Raw genomic sequence first — 21,029 nt, forward strand, 5'->3', positions numbered from 1 at the left:
TGTATGTAAAGTAAACAAGGTTTTCAAAATGTTTAAGAAGCTTCATTTAAAATTAAATTAAAATGCTGATCTTACGCCGCCAGCCTGCTCAGCCCGCTTCCAGCCTGGGGTTCTGTTCACCTAGGCCTGCAGTGGGCTGAGCTGGGCGACTCGAGGTCAGGGCAGAGGGCTGGGGGTTTGTGGGGGTACAGGACAGAAGCCTGGGTGTTGGGGGGGACTCAAGGTCAGGGCAGAGGGCTGGGGTGTGTGTGGAGGTGCAGGACAAAAGGCTGGGTGTTGGGGGGGGGTCAGGGCAGGGGGAGGGGGCGGGGGGGTGTGGGGGGTGCAGGGTAGAAGGCTGGGGGTATGGGGGTGCAGGGCAGAAGGCTGAGTGTGTGTGGGGGGGTTCAGGGCAGAGAGATGGGGCTGTGGGGGTGCAGGGCAGAAGACTGGGTAGGTGTTGGGGGGGTTCAGGGCAGAGGGCTGGTGGGGGTGTGGGGTGCAGGGCAGAAGGCTGGGGTGCTCGGCTTGTGGGGGTGCTCCCAGCCCCCTGCCCTGAGCGGCTCATGGCAGGGGGCTGGGAGGGATATGCCCTGTTCCACCCCCTTCCCCCAGGCCCGTCCCTACCTCTCTCTGTCTGCTCTACGGAGCTGTGTGCAGGCTGCCGCTCCGCTCCCCCTCCCCCTCGCAAGGGCCATCGCGGGCAGGGAGGGGGAGAAGGAGGAGGGGCCAGAATGCACCAAGCTGTGGGAAGAAGCGGGGGAGGAGGGAAACTTGGCTGCTGCAGGACCAAGCTTCTGCCTCCCGCCCCCGCAGGGGAGAGCGGTGGGCGGGGGGGCTGCGCTTTCCGGCCTCTCCGCCCCTCCTCCTCTCACCGGGCAGCCTGCGTGCCATTCAGAATCGGCTCACGTGCCGTGTTTGGCACGCATGCCGTAGGTTGCCGACCCCTGTGCTAAACATTCGTATGCCCCTTCATGCTTCGGCCACCATTCCAGAGTTGATGATGCTTGTTAAAAAAATAATGCGTTAATTAAATTTGTGACTGAACTCCTTGGAGGAGAATTGTATGTCCCCTGCTCTGTTTTACCCACATTCTGCCATATATTTCATATTATAGCAGTCTCGGATGATGACCCAGCACATGTTGTTCAGTTTAAGAACACTTTCACTTCAGATCTGGCAAAACGCAAAGAAGGTACCAATGTGAGATTTCTAAGGATAGCTACAGCACTCGACCCAAGGTTTAAGAATCTGAAGTGCCTTCCAAAATCTGAGAGGGACGAGGAATGCAGCATGCTTTCAGATGTCTTAAAAGAGCAACACTCTGACGTTGAAACTATAGAACCCGAGTCACCAAAAAAGAAAATCAACCTTCTGCTGGTGGCATCTGACTCAGATAATAAAAATGAACATGCGTCGGTCCGCACTGCTCTGGACTGTTATCGAGCAGAACCCGTCATCAGAATGGATGCATGTTCCCTGGAATGGTGGCTGAAGCATGAACGGACATATGAATTTTTAGTGCATCTGGCACGTAAATATCGTGCAACACCAGGTGACATTGTAAACAAGAAGCAGGCACCATTATCTCCTGCAAATGTAAACAAACTTGTATGTCTGAGCGATTGGCTGAACAAGAAATAGGACTGAGTGGACTTGTAGGCTCTAAAATTTTATATAGTTTTATTTTTGAGTGCTTTTTTTTTTTACATAATTCTACATCTGTAAGTTCAACTTTCATGATAGAGATTGCACTACAGTACTAGTATTAGGTGAATTGAAAAATACTATTTCTTTTGGTTTTTTACAGTGCAAATACTGTAATCAAAATTAAATATAAGTGAGCACTGTACACTTTGTATTCTGTATTGTAATTGAAATCGATATATTTGAAAATGTAGAAAACATCCAAAAATATTTAAATAAATGGCATTCTATTATTAACATTGCAATTAATTTTTCTACATTTTTTAAATTGTGCGATTAATTGCGATTAATTTTTTTAATCGCTTGACAGCCCCAAATTTTTTTTTAAACAAAGAACCTACACATCTAGAACCAGTCATAGTCAACTCCTGAATAAATGTCTATTTAGAGTTATATGCAGTGTTGTTGTAGCAGTGTTGGTCCCAGGATAGCAGCGAGACAATGTGGGTGAGATATCTTTTACTGGATCAAGTTCTGTTGAAGAGAGAGGGAGAGAGAGAGAAGCTTTCGAGCTACACAGAGCTCTTCCTCAGGTCTGGGAAAAGTGTCACAGCTAAATACAAGATGGAACAGATAGTTTAGCATAAGTCATTAGCACAAATTTTAAGGGACCATTCAAGGCAAAGAGGCCTGTTAACACCCCTGTAGTCATAGGACAAAAAGGGGGGTTAGTGAGTTACAGATTGTTGTAATAAGCCATAAATCCAGTGTCTTTAAGACCATGATTTTTAGTCTAGCAAAGTTATGAATTTAAGTTCCCAGGCTCATCTTTTGAAAGTGTTGTGGAGATTTCCTTTGAGAATGAGGACTGATAGGTCAGATATAGAGTGATTGCTCACAGGGACCCAGAGATCAGACTCTAACCCAAGCCCAAATGTCTACACAGCAATTTTTCAGCCCCTCAGCCCGAGCCCCACCAGCCCGGGTCACCTGACTTGGGCCAGCCGGAGGGTTTTTAGCCCCATGTAGACATTCCCTCAAAAACAAATCAATCAGGAAAGAGGTTCAAGAGGTGCAACCACATGATTTGACAGTAGCCCCATTTTTGTGGAGCCATTTAACAGTTTGAGCATAATGTCTAACATTATATCTCAGAAATTTTAAGTAACTGAAAACCAAGATTGTGTATTCAAATATTTCTGATTCACTAAAGAATTAGACAATAAGTTTCTTTCCAGAATTTCAGACTATCATAAACAACAGGGGACAAGGTGTGCAAAAGCTTAATGACCACTTTTCACCCACTTAGCTCACAAGCTCTCACCAAAGCAACCAGTCTTGCATTCCTTTCTAAACCCATTGAATTCAGTAAGGAGTTCTGGTTGAGGAACAAATGCCCGGCGAGTATTTCAGCCTAAGGGAATGGTCACCTGTTTGGAGAAGAGTAAGGAAGAACTGGGGATGCAAACCTCAAGACAAAATCTGTAAAACTGGAGTGATAATTTGTAGTTAGAAAATGGAAAGCAAACCAACAGCAGTACATTTAATATGACTAAGACAGCTCCTTGAAGGTATTCAGATGTGACTCTGCAGGTGGGAAGGATGAGTAAAAAGCACAATGTTTTTATTTCTAATGTTTTGTTACTGTAGTATGGCAGAAACAGATATACTAGAAAGCATTAGCAAGTAAACGCTTCTTAGCCCTGCAAGCTTTCAGGAGGAAAATAAGATTTACTACATGTTTCTAAGCTGTTACAGCTCCAGTAATGGCTGCAACATCCAAGTAATTATAACAGTGATCTAAGCACAATACATGTACACATCTAGAATGGTGGTAGAAGTCAGCATTGGTATCTGTAACTGATGAAAAGGAGTTAGAAATTCCTGTCTCTTTATGGAACTTTTCATACTTATAGCACAGTGATTTATGGAAAGAAATAGCTGGTAGCTCTTATGCTTTTGAGACTTTTCCATGTTAAACTTGTTGATGTATTTATCTTATATTTATATACACCCCCAAAAAAAACCTATGTTAAAAGAACATTAATGTTGCAAAATTAAGCACTCAAAGGTTAGGAAATGCCAGAATTAAGATTCTTTAATTCAGCCCTCTTGCAGATATGCATTCTGATAATTCTAAATTACATGATCACATACTACTTTTTCCATCAGGACCCATGCTTCATTCACTGCACAGAATGGATGGTGCTCACTGAATAGGCAGCTATTCAATATTTCTGTTTATCTTCATCATCCAATGAGTGGCCCCATGCATTATTTACTACACACTATTAGTGCTCTCAGGGTAGTTTTTTAGTGCTTTGCCACCATTAACTGACTTATCTTCACAAGATCCCTGTGAGGTGAAAGTCTTGCTATCCCCATTTTACATATAGGGAACAGGACATAGAAATTAGGGCCAAAATTGTCAAATGTCAACTAATTTTGGGTGCCCACTTGGAGTAGACTAAGACCCGATTTTTCAGAATAGTTAGCATTTATTAGCTCCTTATATTTACAGAGCAGCACTTCCACTGAACTCAGTTGCCACTGTCAGTGCTCAGCTTTTCCACAAATCAGACCCTTGGTGCCTCCAGTTGGGTGCCCAGAAAATGAGAAACACAGTGACCACTTGTGACATGTTGTCTATGTGACCTGCCCAGCATCCCATAAGAAGTCACTGTGGCACAGGCAGTGATAGAGTCCAGTTTTCCAGGGTGGCAATCAACAGTCTTAACCATGAGACTTTCCTTTCTCTCCTGGCCTCATTCACTGTATGCTTTCCAACTTCTGCAACAAATGAAGGAGTTGTACAGATAACAGTCTCTATCATTATGCAACCTGGATTCATTCTCAGAGCACAGTCCATCCTGTGCACTACATGAGGCAGGGTTACTGTGGAAATAGTAGTATATGATCTCGTAATTAAAGCCTGCCTTAATTCTGACATTTACTGACTTCTGAATGCTTGACTTTGCAACTTGATTTTTTTTTTAACGTAGTTTTTTGGCATGTAATTTCCTAAGTCTTTAAAAAGCAAACCGAAAGAACAACTTCTATCATGTGGAGCCATACAGACCCCCAATTTGTCTCATCAACAATGTTGGGATGCTTAGATCCACAGCACAGTCCTCTGCTACTTGAGTTCCTCCTGCTCATTCCCTCTTGCCCATCTCCCCAGCCTGCTTCTCTTTCCCCTCTCTTCCTCATTAATCACCCCGCTGCATTCCAGACAAGAAGCTCTTCTTTCTGCTCTGCACTGCAGGGGTACAAGCAGGTGGAGCCATTGAGACCATAGCAGTTTCCCTGCTTTCAGTTCCTGTGTTCAGCATCACAGCAACTCTCAGGAGCCAGGAGGCACAAGCGCTGCTCGGCCCTATCCTGGAGCGTGCTCAGTCTCTCTCTGGGGATGGTGCATGTAGTCTAGTCTACATTCAGAGCTCTGAGGGGACTGAGCATACTTAGGGCAGATAAACTCGACAGAGAATTATTTTGGGGAAGTTCTACGGATTGTGTCATACAGATTATAATAGATGATCACAATTGTCCCTTCTGGCCTTGGAATCTATGAATGTAATGGCCAAGCAAGTCTATACTTACCACATGCAAATTGAGATTTTTCAAAGGCTTGTAATTTTGGCCAAATCTGGGAGTTTATTCAGGGGAAAGCAAAGCTACACATCCCAGCCACAAAAGCAACCCCCTGCCAAATTTCATACCCCCCCCCCCCAAAGCACGGAGGTGCTAGAGCGTCTTACAAAACAGTTGTAAGAATTTTCAACATGAGTAAAACAATGTATTTTTCCCTGACCTCATTCTTGGAAATGTCTGAAGCATTTTTTTCTGAACTTTCCAAAAATATTCAGCCTGAAGCAGAGACGGCATGGGAAATTTCAGCCCCAATGGTTACAATTTGTTAATGTTATAAGCAATTCAAAACAGAGTCTTACAATGGGAAGTGTTGGGCAACCTTAAGTATAGGTGGTGCTACCAGGTCTGCCTATGATGTAGAACATGAGAACCAATTAGCAGTTTTCCTTCTGAAGCACTAGACATAATGAATGGGAACAAAACCTCAGTGGGGGACAAATGTAACTTGTCTAAACAACACAATCAACTCTTGCATTAATTTGACTCGGTTAAGCTTCAGGATACTGCTGGCCTGAATTCAGGAAGACTGTACTCCATGTAACAACATTGCTCCTGAAACATATGAAAAGATTTCTGAGCAGGTAAAAGATTAATGGGAAGGCCTGTCTTTTGATTGATGAATCTATAACCTTGAGCAACAAGCACACTCTGATATACTATATCTGCCATGTGAGACAGACAAAATGAAAGAACCTCATGTTACAATCTCAGTTCTCATTAAACATCCAGACCAGAAAGTTAATACTGTCACTAACCATCTGTTCAGATGTTTGCCTGGCTACAGTTCTGATGATACTTATATGGAGCAAAAGTTAATCACATATACAAATGAGCAAGAGTACTCTTGGGCAGGACATTCAGTATACCATAACAGTTTCTGGAAAAGTATATAGCTGTCTTTGCTCTACTCTGCAATTTCAACCACATAATCAAATTGACTGTTAAAAAATTGCATTGAGGTCAATGGTGTAAACCACTTTAGAATCTCTGAACAAATGTTTTTGTTTGTTTGCTTTACAGCCTATTAAAAATATCACCAGAGAATCAATGTGAATTAGATCAAAGTTTGGAATATGCTAATTTGCTGCATCTTGAACCTTTCTAGCATTCAGCAGTAGTACAGCACAGTGAATTGTGCAAGCATTTTGTAATTACTTCTTCTGATGGTCAAAGGCCGCAATCATCTAAAATTCATTTATTTTTGCCAATTGGTCTCTATTTGAAATGATCAGGGCAACAGTCAATGGATTCTTTCCCTATCTATTTTTAAATGTGTGAGAAAATAGTGTCTGTAACTCAGGAGACTGTATAATCTACAAACAGGTACAAGGATGATGGAAGTACCAGCTTCCCCCTTTGCCCCAACTACATGCCTAATCTGGAGGTGGCAACTCCAGAGGTGAAAGGAGGGTCCAGGTTCCATTGCCCATTCATAGTCTTTGACCTCAGAACGCCAAGTGACATAGGTTTTGGCAATGTGGACATTTTTCACTGAGAAATGGAATTGGAAAAAACAAGGCAGACATTAGATGACAATGGACTTTTGGTCACTACTTAATTTGTGCAGGATTTCAAACACACAACCTAAAGATGAAAAACTCTACACATTCTATCCTAGTATCAGTCCTCAGGTATGCAGTCCCCCACAGCTATCCATAGCTCTCTAGCCTAACTCCTCCTAGATAAGTAACAATTCTTGGAAAAACCTGTTATGTATTTGAAGATTTACTACTACTTTGGGAGACTGAGCTCCAGACAGACAGATACATTCTATTAAGGCTACATTTTCCCTAGAAAGTATTAACAACTTGAGTATGTATGACTATTAATGTCTGAAGGGGCAGCTGGTTATCAGAAAACATTTTGAGAAGTGATGTTACATGAGCTTGAGCAATAAAGCAGCTTTCCTATGCGGAATCCTAAATATATACTGTGACTAGGTCCGAAATAGAGAGCCAAAGAAGGAAATCATTTATTTGGATCTATTACTAATGTGATGATTGCGAAGTCTGTCACCAAGATTATGTATGTAATAAGATTATGGTCATTGTTTTCAAAGCATATCATGTGCATTGCTCAGAAGCAAGCTGGGGAATGGTCCCTTTCTAGTTCTTTTTACACGTTATATTACATGAGAACAGTCTTGTTCCACATCCACGGAACTACAGTTTGCTTTATTTTTTGTTACATGCCTCTACTTATATCTAGACATCCTGCCTGTCACTCAGACCCGTAACCTCTAGGTCCTCATACCCAAGCTATATCTAATTCTTGCAGATTTTTTCTGCATAGCATCTCTAAGGGCTAGTCTACACTTACCCGGTAGTTCGACGGCTGCGGATCAAAGTTCCGAGTTCGATTTATCGCGTCTGGTCTGGACGCGATAAATCGAACCAGGAAGTGATCCCCGTCGACTGCGGTACTCCAGCTCAGCGAGAGGAGTACCGCGAAGTCGACGGGGAGCCTGCCTGCCGCGTGTGGACCGCGTCTGAACCGCAGTAAGGTCGAAGTAAGGTATGTCGAATTCAGCTACGTTATTCACGTAGCTGAATTTGCGTACCTTACTTCGATTTGGGGGGTAAGTGTGGACCAGCCCTAAGATACAGCCTTTCCTGTCCATCTAACTAAAACTCCTGTCTAGGGTGACCAGATGTCCCGATTTTATAGAGACGGTCCCGATAGTTGGGGCTTTTTTTAATATGGGCTCCTATTGCCCCCAACCACCGTCCCGATTTTTCACACTTGCTATCTGGTCACCCTACTCCTGTCCAGGCTCTCCTCATCTGGTGTTTTAATCACTGAAACATTCTTCTCTCTGGACTTGACTATTGCAACCTTGTTCTACTCATATCAATTCAATAATGATAGAAAGATCATTTTCCTAGCCCATTACTTTGACATAACCCCTTTTGGATCGCTCCACTGGACCCACTTTTCTATTGCATCAATCATAAGCTATTTATCTTCATTTTCAAGGCCCTTCATGGCCTATCCCTATCTTATCATGTTATTCACTATTGAGATGTCAACTTCCACCTTCAATCGCCAATGATGCTAGCCTTAATCACACATGTGTTAAATTTTCACACAGGCACCTTCATGCTTTCTATCATGCTGCCCTCAGTCTTGAGAGGAGCTCCCCCTAAACATTAGCAAAAGGATTATCCTGCTTCAAAGCCTTACTTAAAACTTTATTTTCCATGTCTACAAGAAACTTGACAACCACCAGGCTGCTGGTGTGCTGTTTCCGTGTACTACTGTCTGTCAGTCTGTATCCATCTGTTGTCTCTTGTTGTTATATGTAGGCCATGTCTACACTAGCACTTATGTCGCTCAAGGGTGTGAAAAACACACCCGAGCAACATACGTTTTGCCGGCATAAGTGCTTGTGTGTACAGTGCTATGTTGGCGTGAGATACTCTCCCACCGACACAGCTATCACTGCTCGTAGAGCAGTCTTATTATGTCGATAGAGAGCTCTCTCCCATCAGCATAACGTGGCTACATTAGTGCTCTCACAGCGGCACAGCTCTATCGGTACAGCTGTGCCACTGTAAGCTTATAAGTGTAGACATGGGCTTAGCCTGTAAGCTCTTTGGGACAGAGACAGCCTTTTTGTTCTGTGTTTATACACCACTTAGTACAATGGGGTCCTACTCCATGACTAGGCTCCTAGGCACTACACTAATACAAACAACATATGGTACACTATTCTTCCCCATATCTGAATACATATTTCTCTGCTAAACAGTTCCTCCTATTGCTTCCTACACCAAAATTTTCAGATAAATTGCTACCGTTATACTTTTAGTTGCAGATAATTTACTATTGTTTTAGCTGGCCTAGAGGCCACCAGTAAAGGATCTAGCAAATGTATATGCATAGAGCAAAAAGATGGTTTTCCTTATGTTTGATTTCTTGTTCATACTTCTCATGCTTGTTTATAAGAACAAACTTCTTTTAAGGGATGTCATTACTTTTTGTTAAAATATTTTGTTCCTCATGCTATTTACGTTAATAGTCTTTCTAGCCCCCATATCATGAACTTTTTTTTTTTAAACAGCCAAATACCATTTCCCTTATTGTATCAGCTTTCTATTGAAATGTAGATCAGAATGCTAAAGCCTATTAATATTTTTGTATCTGCTCTTCTCTCCCTTCTATCAATTATCACCTCTCTCATGCACGGTACCCTCCAACCTTCTACCCCATTCACACCCTCACTCCATCTGCTCTTCCAGCTCCCCAATGATCCTCCATCTTCCTGCATGTACCCCAAAGTACTCCTCCAAACTCACACTATGTCAAAGTTCTCCTCCAACCTTATACACCAGGGGTCGGCAACGTTCGGCACGCGTCTCGCCAGGGTAAGCACCCTAGCGGGCCGGGCCAGTTTATTTACCTGCTGACGCAGCAGGTTTGGCCGATCGCGGCCCCCACTGGCTGCGGTTCGCCGTCCCAGGCCAATGGGGGCGTCAGGAAGCCGTGGCCAGCACATCCCTCGCCCGTGCCGCTTCCCACTGCCCCCATTGGCCCGGGACGGTGAACCGTGGCGAGTGGGAGCCGTGATCGGCCGAACCTGCCGCGTCAGCAGGTAAATAAACTGGCCCGGCCCGCTAGGGTGCTTACCCTGGCGAGCCGCGTGCCGAACGTTGCCGACCCCTGTTATACACCCACCAATGCCCTCTGTCCCACTGCCTTTGAGGAGCAGTGGGGCACTGTCTGGGGTTCTCTGCTAGGTGTCCCCCTCTGGATCCCTACTTTTCAACCTGTGACCCTCACTCCCATCCGTTTTTTCATTTGTTGTCCCTCATAATCTTTTGATGCCTGGATTCAGTGCTCCTCCCCGTAGGCTGGGGATGGGAGGAGAGGCTATAGATGTGGGGGCCTGCTCACCCCCCTGAGCCTCAATAGGTGCAGTCATCCCTCACCAATCTATTCCATTCACCCCACCCATCTCTTCTGCCACCACCCTACCAGTTTGCTGTTCTGCAACTATTTGTGCCCCCTACCCAATCTGCTCAACTGCCCTGTCAACATGTAATCCCCATGTAACCCCCTAAACTGCTCCCCAAACAGACCCCCATCCAATCCACACTACCAGACCCCATTCCCTTCTCCTATCAACCTCCCCCTACAGATGCTGATCCAGTCCCTCTGGCAGACACCTCCAAACCCCACCTCAAACATCTAGATCCTCTCCCCAACCTAGTCACCCCCCTTATCCCTTCACACCCAATTGTCTGCAATCCCCCACATTCAGACCCCCACTCCCACCGACCAGCACCTCCTTTCAGCCCCCACCTGACACCTCCAGATGCCCTCCCCAATGCACAGATCCCTGCCTCCAGACCCTCTCCCCCCCATAATGCCCCCAAACCTTGCAGCCCCTCCCACGAGCCCCACAGCCCCCACCTCTAATCCCCCTCCAGACCCTCCCAGCAGCCCTCCCCTTCAGACCCCACAGGCCCCCCGGCCCCCACCTCTAATCCCCCTCCAGACCCTCCCATCAGCCCTCTCCTTCAGACCCCACAGGCCCCGCCGCGCCCCCCACTTCCCTCCCTCGGAATCAGCTGCGGTCCGGCCCGTTTCGCTCCGGGGGAAGCTCCGAGCGCGGCGCAGGCCCTCAGCGGTCTCCCACCATTCGCGGCGGCCGCGGGGCTGGAGGCGGGACGCGGCGCTCGGGCAGGCCCAGCAACGCCGCGCGACTCGGCGCGAGGCTTCTTTCGCGCAGCCAATGGCGCGTGGTGCGCGGTGAGTGTGGGCGGCCTCAGCGGGCGGAGATGCTGGGGGGAGGCGGCGGCCTGCCCGCTGCCGCCATGATGCTTGTTTGCTTTCAATGCGTGTGAGGGGAAGGGGGAGGAGGCGGGGGGGAAGCTGCTCTCCCGTCCGGCCCGCGGCAGGAAACAAAGAGCCAGGCAGGCAGCGGAGAGAGGGCGGCGGGGAGACGGGGATGCTGCAGCCACAGGTACGGGGAGGAGCGGGGGTAGCGACTCCCGCCTCTGTGGGTACCCCCGGGCCTCACCTCGAGGGGGGGCTCTTGTTCTGGGAGTCGGGCAGAGTATTGCGGGGGAGCGAGTATTATTACTCCGGAGAGGGTATTATTGCGCTGGTGGGGGAGGGAAGGGAGCGAGTACTGCTGCTTTGAGGGGGCAAGGGGCGGGTATTATCGCTCTGGGAGAATGGAGGTGGGGAGACGGGCGCCCCTGGGTTGGGGGTAAAAGGGATGGGAGTCCCCCGGGTGGGTGTAGTATTGGCCTGGGAGGTGCGGGCAGAGACTGGCTCATTGGTTTGGAGGTGCGCTTGGGTTGGGGGGTATTGTTAGGGAAGTTGTGGGGGGTAATATTGCTCTGGGGGGGGAGGGGAAGGGGGAACTATTGCTCTGGGGGAGGGTGGATGGTAGTATTGCTCGGGGGCCTGGGAAGTAGTAGTGATCTGAGTTGGGGGTGTTACTCCCTCAGAGGAAGTATTAACGCTTTGTGGGTGCTAGCTGGAAAAAATGGGGCATGTTTTTTGCTCTGAGGAGCAGGGGGCTGTATGGATACTCTTAAGTGGTGGGGAGTTTTGGCTGGGCAGGGGTATTCCTCTCACAGGGCTGAGTGAGGAGAGGGGATGTCATTCTAGAGGGGAAGGAAGGGTGGAGAAGCATTAGAGTATTGCTTGAAGCTGGGGGGAGGCTCTCAAGGAACGGGGCTTGAGTGGGTTGTTGCTTTGAGAAACTCTGGTAGGAAATGGGGCTTTTTCAAGAGGAATTAGATTGAAGATTTATCCACATAATAAGGGAGAGGAGAGGAAAGGGGCCGCCTTACCTCCGTAGCTTATTGTACTCCATATTTATTTGCATTTAGAAAGCAATTATACTACTTTAGGGTGGATTTGCAGTGAGAGGAAAGAGGGGGGCTTCTTTCAGAGGCAGTAGGCTTATTATTCTCTTTTCAAAGGCTTATATGCATTGAGAAAGCAATTAAGAGGCAGTGACAATGGACTCGAAATTAGTATAATGGCATCTGGAAGTTTAAGCGTTTTTCCTGTGTAATTGAGTTTAAAATAATTAAACATACAGAGGGAAATGACATCAGTCTGATAATTGTCCATCTACAGTCAGACCACAATTTTCCATCAGTCTCCCCCTCTGCATTGAGAGACTTTAATTCAGTTAAGCTGATGTATTCTTTTTGTAAGTCTTGTTTTATGAACAAACAAAACTGGCTTGTAAACAGAATCTGTTTTCTGCTATGAGAGAAGCTTACACTTGCATTTGCTGCTGATGGTCTAAAACTGAGGCCTAGTTGGCAGGGAGGCCACAGCAGCAACTGTTTAGATCTGTCTGAAATAGAAAGGAAAGTGTGTTAGAGGATGATTGACAACCTTGCTGTCCAATGCAATGAGTGGGGAGGGCAGGACTTGTGGTGACATGCAGGTAAGTGGCTGGGCCAAGGAGACTGTGGGACACACACACATGTAGGGGGTAAACAGAGAGGAATTTGGATACTTATCTCTCAGGGTTACTCCAAAGACAAGTTTATGCAATATGTTTACATAAAGAGATGTGTGCATATCTTTAATAATGGAAATTATAATAATATCCAACTGATTGGGTTACTAAGCTCTTGAGCAAGCAATTACTTCTGTAATTGGTGGTTTGGGGGGAGGGATTGCTATTACATTTGTCAGACTCTGGGACAAACATGCAGGGAGTAAGCAGTTGTGAACTAGATGCAAGACCTATTTTGTCTGCTCTACATGCTCTTAAATGTGAAGAATTTTAAGTTGCTATGTGTCCAACTGGCGAGGTTAGCACAACTTTTACAGGGCAACTCCTCATATTTTGCCCCAAATTTAGATTTTAGAAACAAGCTTTTACATAACCTGACCAATAATGTCTCTACAAATTAAAAAAAAAAACACTTCCTTATGAAACTGGCTTCATTGTCCCATCCACACTTCATATAGGGGAAAAAAACAGAAAAATGGCTTAAGTTTTCTTTTGATCTAAACTATTAGTATTGCTTGAATGTGACTCTCTAGAGAAACAGATGATTTATAACTAGTTATGGCTCTTCAGTTGTCCTTTGTTTAGTTTCAGGGGGTTATTTTATTTATCTGGATTTCACTGTTATGGGTAACAGGTTCAAAATTCAAAGGATTAAGGAATACCTGTGATAATTGTCTGGTTTTAAGTGTGAAGGTTTGCAAGTGTTGACTGGTAATTTTATTGTATCTTGCATTTTTTTTCATCCTAGAGCAGGTCTCGTAATTGGGAATTTATCAACATTTCCACTGGGGTAATTTTACAGGATTATCTGCCCTGTGTTCTTCCTGCTGGTTCATCTGGACTCTGTGGAGTTTGCTGCTAGCAATGAAGCCTTCTGTGGGGGTTTATTCACGCTATTACTGAAATGGAGCCATTCGCATTTGGATTAACGCTTTATTCACTTTCCACTTGAATCGCTTGGATCAGTCCATTTATAAAAAGGAGACTACTATGCATCTTTTTTCTGTTTGCATATTGAAGTTGAACTTGGTGCATCCTTGATGTGTTCAGGCTGTTTACTTTGCTTGAATGTTAGAGGAAGAACTGAAATATAAAGATAGATGAGACTATAATACTGCATGGGCAGGTAACTACTTTTGGTATTTTATATTTTCAGATCTTTTCTTTTAAAAAAAAAAAAATAATGTAGTGTCCCCAAGTTTGAAGAAGTCTTGTTAAACTGGGTTCACAGTGGTAAATGTTGGAAATAAAAATATTGAGATCAGGATATTCTAGAAGTGAGCAAGAAGAGAACTATTAGTAAACCTGGTGTATTGTTTATAATGGAGAAAGCTGCTTTGAAAACTAGAAGAAATGCTTCCAAGGTTACAAGATTTAAAAAAAATTGTGCACCTCACCACAAAAAAGTTTAACATCCCTCTAAGGCTATGTCTACGCAGCACTTTCATGGTAAAACTTTTATTGCTCAGGGGTGTGGGGAAAAAAACGCATGCCTGACCGATAAAAGTTTTACAGACAAAAAGTGCCGGTGTGGACAGTGCTTTGTTGGTGGGAGACACTCTCCTGCCGACAAAGCTACCGCCCCTCATTTCGGGTGGTTTTGTTTTGTTTTGTTGGCAAGCACTGCTATCACTTTATAAGACACTACCATATATATAAAACTCCAGCCGCACACCCTTCTACTTCGAAACCCAAGAAGGTGAGGATTTTTGTTCATAGCGCAACATGCATTATCATCATAATGCCTAGGATTCCCACTCATGAAGCAGAACCCCATTGTTCTAGGTTCTGTAAAAACACAAGCCAAAGATAGTCCCTGCCCCCAAAATGTTGTGTGCTGTTTGCTCTGTTTTTTCTGCCAGCAAAATATTGTAATTTACAAGAACTCTGTTCATCTTGTCATGTAATTTTGGTGATACAAGTGAATCATGGGTAAAGACATTCCTGGTCCAGACAGCCACACTAATTAACTGTGGGTTACGTGTGGATCACATATGGATCACATATTTGTGAAGGAAGACTCCATTTTTTCTTTAGAGTCTAGGATTGTATTCACAATACCCATTACATAAGTCATTGCTATCCCCATAGATTTCCTTTGCTCCTTACAATTTTTTTTTTGTTGACAAATGTTATGTTAATACTCAAAGGTAACAATTTGTAATGAAAATACTTTAAGCCTTAAAACCTGATGAGAATAGCCTTGTAGTTAAGGCAGCAGACTGACTCCCAAGATCTGGGTTTCATTCATAGTTCTGCCATAGACAGAGGTTATACCTTGCCTGGGTCACATAGTGTTTTTTTTATTTTTAACTTGAGAATAAATTACACATTCCACAAGGGAGTTCTTAGGCTAGATTCAGTAATGCCTGTAAAGTCTTTTGACATGGAACCTGCTGTGTAATTTTGAAAGTTTAATAGTAAAGTACACAGAGTAGACTCAAATTGAACCTCTGCAGTGTTTAGTCTGGCTCTACCTGACATACTGTTTTGCATTCTTTCCCCTAATCCAGTTTTGGTGCATCAGACTTGGAGGTGTGATCATTGTATAGATATCATAAGTCATAGCATTTATTGTAATGTCCCATATTTTAATTAGGCTATAAAAGTCTACTTATTCTGGAAAGTTGGCATGTATTTGTGTGTACACACACAGTTTCCATGTTAAATGAATTTCTGCAATTGAGTTAAAGCCTTGAAAATGTATGAAATGCATAGACAGAGGTCGCTCATCAAAAGCTGTTAAGATGCTTTAAGCTTGCAGTTTTTAAGGGATTAATAATTGTAACTCCAAAATAGCTTTGCTTTATTTTTTTTTTTTTTTTTTAATTACTCATAGCTCAACTCTCCCTTTTGTAAAACTGCTGCATAAATGGCTGTCCAAGAGCGTGGGATTTGGTGGAGCTGTCAAGAAGGGACCAGGCAGTGGCCAAGAAAGATTAAAAAAAAATGTAAACAGCAGTGAGAGGCGTTGGAGAAGAAATGCTTGCCCAATAGGCACCCTCGGAGCTCCACTTGAGAGGAGCTAGGCCAGCATGGCACTTCTATGCATCTTTGTTTTAGCAGCTAGCGAAGTTCCTGACTTGCAGAGTTTCCAAGCTCAGTATGAGAGAGTTCTTCAGGACAACAGGAACCTTCCTACTTCAAGCTTGCTCCAGTGGGTTTTGACTTCTAACAGCCCTCTTACTGCAGCATCTCAAATTCCCTCCGTCCCTCAACTCCTTCCTCTGCTGTCACTAGGGGAAAGAGGGGATTTGACAGCAGAGGGGTTTATAGAATGTGCTAAGTTAGTCTGAAGTGGGGTTTATGGCATCAGGTTGCTGATGTGGAAGGGGTTATTTACTGTGCTGCACCATGCCACAATACCAGGACCTTGCTGCATATCATAATTTAGATTTAATGTGTAGTATATTAAAAAATCTTTTAGTCTTACTACTTTGGATACTTTGAGATAAACTAATGACTAAGGCGCTGATCTTGCAAGTTGATCTGACTTCAGTGGAACTCTACAAATGGAAGGATCTGCATAAACAGATCAGCTTGCAGAATCAGGGCTAATGCACTACATTTTAAGAACTGACTGGTATTCATGAACAGACTTTCTTCCATACGTTTGAGACATCTACAAAGATTGGAAGGCCTGAAGCTAAACCAAAACAAAACTAGGTCTGACTGTATACAACATTATCTGCATTGTCTGCCAGGGTAAGTGGGTAACCACAGTAGCAGCTCTATAACTAAGATTAAGACATTGTTTGTGCCCAACTTTGACCATTAATGTCCATTTAACTGTCGTTAGAAAGTTTTGCAAATGTTGTATTATGCTAGGGAAGGCTATTTTAGGAAAGTTTGAGATTACTCAAACTTTAAAAAATTTTGGGTTGTTTACAGTTTGAAAGTTTTTCTAACATTTTGCCTACTCAAACAGGTTGGCTTAAAGACAAATTATGGCACGTGCTTATTCTTATAGAAAACTTGCTCACAGACCTAATTTTTTTCATTTGAGAGTTCATGAAACCTGCAGTGGTTTAATTTTTGTTTTATTCAGTAATTCTGCATGAGAAAACTGTAATCTATTAGTTACTGTGCAGGAGGAAGCTCTGACTTGACCTAAGAGAAGGTTCATGTGGACTCAAAGTAAGATCTAATAAGATAGCACTGCCTGGATTTCTAGTGCTGTAGTTTGGAACATAACGAAATCCATAAATAAGACAATACTTTTAGGGATGTTTAACTGGGTGTGGAACTCAATGTTTAAAGTAAGGAAGTAAAAATAATCACAATATACCACGGTGCTAGCTTCATGGTCTTAGCCTGTTGTGCTGCCAGCTTCAAGCAGTGATACTATGGTTAGAATGTTACCTATTTCATTACCGCTAATGCATTTTAATAACAAAGTGGGTATTCACCCACGAAAGCTTAGGCTCCAATACGTCTGTTAGTCTATAAGGTGCCACAGGACTCTTTGTCGCTATTTAAAAATGAAGAACATCTAATATCTAGCATGGCTTATAATGGAATGTTATGACCAGCCTCAGCCAGGGGAACATGTGACCCTTTTCACACCAGTGAGGGGGCAGATAAGAGCTAGGCTTTGTTCATGCTTAAAACTTGTATCAGCATATCTATGTCGGTCAGGGATGTGAAAAAACCACAGCCGTAACCGACATAGCTATGCCAGCAAAACTGTCAGTGTAGATGCAGCTATGCCAAGAGAAAAATGCTTTTCTTGACACACAGCTCATGTCATTGGGGGAGGTGGTATTCCTACATTGACAGAAAAAGTCAGCTGTGTCAACATAGCTGTGCCACCAGAGTCTCTGGATTGTAGACAGCCATAGAAGCTTGGTGCTTCTAAGTCATGTTTTGAAATTTTGTGTGGCTTTTCCATGTATCTTAGTTCAGTGGTTCTCAAACTAGGGCTGCCGCTTGTTCAGGGAAAGCCCCTGGTGGGCCGGGTTGGTTTGTTTACCAGCTGGTTTGTCCACAGGTTCGGCCGATCGCGGCTCCCACTGTCCACTCCAGGCCAATGCGGGCTGCAGGAAGCAGTGCGGGTCGAGGGACATGCTGGCCGCCCTTCCTGCAGCCCCTGTTGGCCTGGAGCGGCGAAGTGCAGCCAGTGGGAGCCGCCATCAGCCGAACCTGTGGACGCGGCAGGTAAACAAACCGGCCTGGCCCGCCAGGGGCTTTCCCTGAGCAAGCGGCGGCCTTAGTTTGAGAACCACTGTCTTAGTTGATAAACCCTGGCTGACTGAAAGGGAAGTCTCACTGTTTACTGGGGAAGATGGCACAGTATTTGCTCCCTATTTTAAGAAATCATGTTTTCATTGAATTTTGCAATTTGCAGCTCAGATGCTATACTTTACCTTATAAATGTGTAATAATTTTCTGTATTCTTGAGGTGTTTTGAAAACATTACATATTTAGTTTGATATATGGCAAATACACCAGCTTTTCAGTAATTTTTATAGTGAAGTATTCTTAGTACATAAGCTAAATATATATTTACATGAGGTTTTAATGCCTCTCAAGAAGCTGTTCTGGTTCAGTTGCTGTATTATAGGTCTGTACATAGTATTAAACTGAGTATAAGCCACTGATTTAAGAACTGAAATTACAGCAAAGTAGACTTAAGCATCTTGGTAGGGCCAGCCCAGCAATCTAGTTGCATTGCACTGCATACCCTTTTGTTGGAATATCCTGAACGCGAGAGAGAGCTTGGTTTCACAATTCTTGAAAGTATGGGAAGTGGAGTGGCCCCTCTATCTCCAGGTAGTTGAGCAGTGGTGTCTAGTTCAGGAAGGAGCATGTTCACCCCAAGTAGGATCATTACAACACAAGGCTTTAGGGGAGGGTTGTGAAAGTTGGGGTATTCCAGGGATTCTCTACCTCGCCTTGCCTCAACCATAGAGAATCAAAAATAATGCAATGAAGCCTTTTAAACTTCTAGTTTTTGGCTTATTTTCTAGAATATTTGTGTGCATTTTGTGGCAGAATAAAAGGATTAGTATAATGTTGATATTTGTTTATCTGTTTTGCAGCACTCCTAGTGTTCAGCCATAAGTGGCTTCTAATCTGGACTTGACTGGGAGCATTGCAAAGTTGATGACAGGGGGTGCAAATCCAGAGCAGTGTGAAATTTCCTTACTTTTTTCTGGCAAGTTTTTACCGGTAAATATTTTGTATACTGGAAGCCTTACTACTGTAAGCTAACTCTTTAAAGGATTAGCTGTGAAGGGGTACAATTTCTTCATTCAGGTGATGCACTGGACAGATCGTTCATGTAGTTAAGTGCACATTGGCCACTGAAGAGTCAGTTTGTACATTTACAGAATTCATTAGATGCACAACCATCAAGAGACATCCTTTTCCATGTTCAGATCATGCGCAAAACATATGTAAAGTATTTGCAAGGTTCATGTTTTCAAGGAATGAGTTAGAGGCTTACTGATCTACTTTGAGATCTGGATCATCTGTGACCACCCTGATTCCTTGTATCAGTATATGGCTGTTTTTCTCAAATAGCAGTTGGTGGCTAGGCAGACAGGGTATCAGCCTCTTGACTATTTCTATAATTTGAAATGCCGTTGGTTTTAGTGTTAATATATTTTCTATTTGTGGCATCTGACGAACATATAGGCCAGGGGTGGCCAAATTGTGGCTCATGAGCTGTATGCAGCTCTTTCACAGTTAAAGTGCAGCTCCCGGAGCCCTCCATACCCACCATTCTCCACCTACCAGACTGGGGGCAGAGCTCAGGGCTTCTGCCCTGCGGCAGATCAGTATGGCTAGGGGCTTGGAGAGGCAGAGGCAAACAGCTGGGAGCTGCAGGGAGGGGTCTCTGCTTTAGCTCCTTGGGGAGAGGCAGCAGCAAAAGCAGATGAAGCCCCGAGCCCAGGCAGGCACCTCCCATTGGGCTGAAGCCCTGAGACCCTCCTCCCTGCAGGGCTGAAGCCCCAAGCCCTGGCAGGTTTTCCCCAGCTCTCGAACTTCTGAAGACTGTCATATGCGGCTCGGAGGGTCAGTAAGTTTGGCCACCCCGATATAGGCCTTTATGTAGGTACCTATTTATAACTATTTAGGGATTTGTACTTAGGAAGATGAGCTGCTTTATGGCCAAATTCTGAACTCCTTAGTCAGGCAAATTCCCATTGAACCTATTGGCAATTTAGCTGAGTAATAACTGAGTGCCTATTTTTGCCACCCTAGTTGTACCTTACTCCAAAGGTGATCCCAGTGAAATGCAATGTTAGCAGAGTCAGGCTGTGTGTGACAACCACAGACTTTGGCTGTTAATAGGAAGAATTTAGTTTTATAGATGCATAAAGGGTACATACAATAAGGGGTCTTGGCATTTAAATGCCAAATACAGTGCGTGTATACTAACTATGATTAACTTGATTGTGTAGGGATAGAGTTATTCAATACTTAGCCCAAATATAAAATGGAATATATGGAGATAGCCTATTGATTTTTATATGGACTAATTGATTTCTACTCAGGCCATCTCATTTGACAGTCTAAAGAATAAGAACTGGTATTGCAGTCAAGCTGTGGAATTGCCATTATAATCAACCTTTTTCACGCAGCTTTTTCAAATGATTTCCAGCTTTTAATTCTCATGTTTAGTCTCAAATATGCATTTTTTCTTTCTCTTTTTTTTTGAAGTTTCAGAAAAATCTGTTCAGCTGTTTGAATTATTGTAAGAAAAAAAATATTTTGCACACTTAAGACTATGAATTTTATGCAGGGACTGTATCTTCCTATATTTTTCTACAATACCTACCACAAGTGGGGGCTCTGATCATGACTGGGGCTTACTTGCACTCCACAATAAAAATATTAAAATAATAAATCAATACAACTTTAAAATTTCAGGTATTTTTCATATACAACAGCTTTAACTATCAGCGTCATTATATATACCATTGCTGAAAATTAAGACTCGTATAGCTACTCTAATCATCTAGGCTACACCTACGCTGAGCTGAGAACGTTTGGAAATAGTATTGAAACTCATTAAATGTTGTCCAGGGTAAATAGGAGGAAAATTGTATGAGAATCATGATTAAGGACTCAAGGCTAGAATGTGTTGGAAACATGTTTAAAAACAATGCGGTAGTCTAGGGGCTCCAAATGTGGTTTAATGTTGGCTGACCAGACCCTAATAGAAACCTGGTTGCTTCCATACTCTTCCTGGCCCAGCGCACATAGGTCCTTAGAATACATTGAAACTTGCTGCGTAACACTAAGAATC

General features: G+C 43.8%; 1 protein-coding gene across 4 annotated transcripts in view; it reads left to right on the forward strand.

The window, feature by feature from the left end:
• Nucleotides 1-10,974: 10,974 nt before the first annotated feature.
• The window catches only part of CNOT6 (CCR4-NOT transcription complex subunit 6), a 49,004-nt gene continuing 38,949 nt past the window's right edge, over nt 10,975-21,029 (forward strand). Inside the window, exons 1-2 of one of the 4 annotated variants that reach the window (XM_026659380.2) lie at nt 11,012-11,031; nt 13,521-13,898. The gene's annotated coding sequence lies outside the window, so the exon portion shown is untranslated. Of the gene's footprint in view, nt 11,032-11,160; nt 11,246-13,520; nt 13,899-21,029 lie in introns of those variants that run through there. The other 3 variants (XM_026659379.1, XM_026659382.1, XM_026659381.1) reach the window with 3 other exon arrangements.

The sequence above is a fragment of the Terrapene carolina genome, unplaced genomic scaffold, assembly GCF_002925995.2.
Source record: "Terrapene carolina triunguis isolate 2854851 unplaced genomic scaffold, T_m_triunguis-2.0 Scaffold629, whole genome shotgun sequence".
Lineage (NCBI taxonomy): Eukaryota > Metazoa > Chordata > Testudines > Emydidae > Terrapene > Terrapene triunguis.